Consider the following 981-nt stretch of genomic DNA (forward strand, 5'->3'; position numbering starts at 1 on the left):
TACTGAAAAATGAAATCTTCATCTCCATAAAGCTTTTCAGCAGATGGAAGTATGAAGTGCTCCAAAATCTCCTGATAGCTGCATTGACCCTGGCCTTGATAAAACACAGTGGACCAACACCAGCAGCTGACATGGACCCCAGACCATCAATGACTGTGGGTACTTGACACTGGACTTCAGGCATTTAGCATTTCCTTCTCCCCAGTCTTCCTCCAGACTCTGGATCCTTGATTTCTGAATGACATGCAACATTTACTTTCATCCGAAAAAAGTACTTTGGACCACTGAGCAACAGTCCAGTGCTGCTTCTCTGTAGCCCAGGTCAGGCGCTTCTGCTGCTGTTTCTGGTTCAAAAGTGGCTTGACCTGGGGAATGHGGCRCCTKTAGCCCATTTCCTGCACACGCCTGTGCACGGTGGCTCTGGAAGTTTGTACTTCAGACTCAGTCCATCGCTTCCGCAGGTCCACCAAGGTCTGGAATCGGCCCTTCTCTACAATCTTCCTCAGGGTCCTGTCACCTCTTCTCATTGTGCAGCGTTTTCTGCCACACTTTTTCCTTCCCACAGACTTCCCACAGGGGTGCCTTGATACAGCACTCTGGGAACAGCCTGTTCATTCAGAAATGTCTTTCTGTGTCTTACCCTCTTGCTTGAGTGTGTCAGTGATGGCCTTCTGGACAGCAGTCAGGTCAGCAGTCTGACCCATGATTGTGGTTTTGAGTAATGATCCAGGCTGGGAGTTTTTAAAAGCCTCACGAATCTTTTGAAGGTGTTTAGAGTTAATTTGTTGATTCAGATGATTAAGTTAATAAGTTGTTTAGAGAACCTTTTCATATTTTTTTGAGATAGGGATTTTTGGTTTTTCTTTACTTTTTTTTTTTTTTTTGCCAAAATCATCAATATTAAAACAATAAAAGGCTTGAACTACTTCAGTTGGTGTGCAATGAATCTAAAATATATGAAAGTTTAATGTTTATCAGTAC

Source organism: Austrofundulus limnaeus, unplaced genomic scaffold (assembly GCF_001266775.1).
Source record: "Austrofundulus limnaeus strain Quisiro unplaced genomic scaffold, Austrofundulus_limnaeus-1.0 Scaffold571, whole genome shotgun sequence".
NCBI classification, from domain to species: Eukaryota; Metazoa; Chordata; class Actinopteri; order Cyprinodontiformes; family Rivulidae; genus Austrofundulus; species Austrofundulus limnaeus.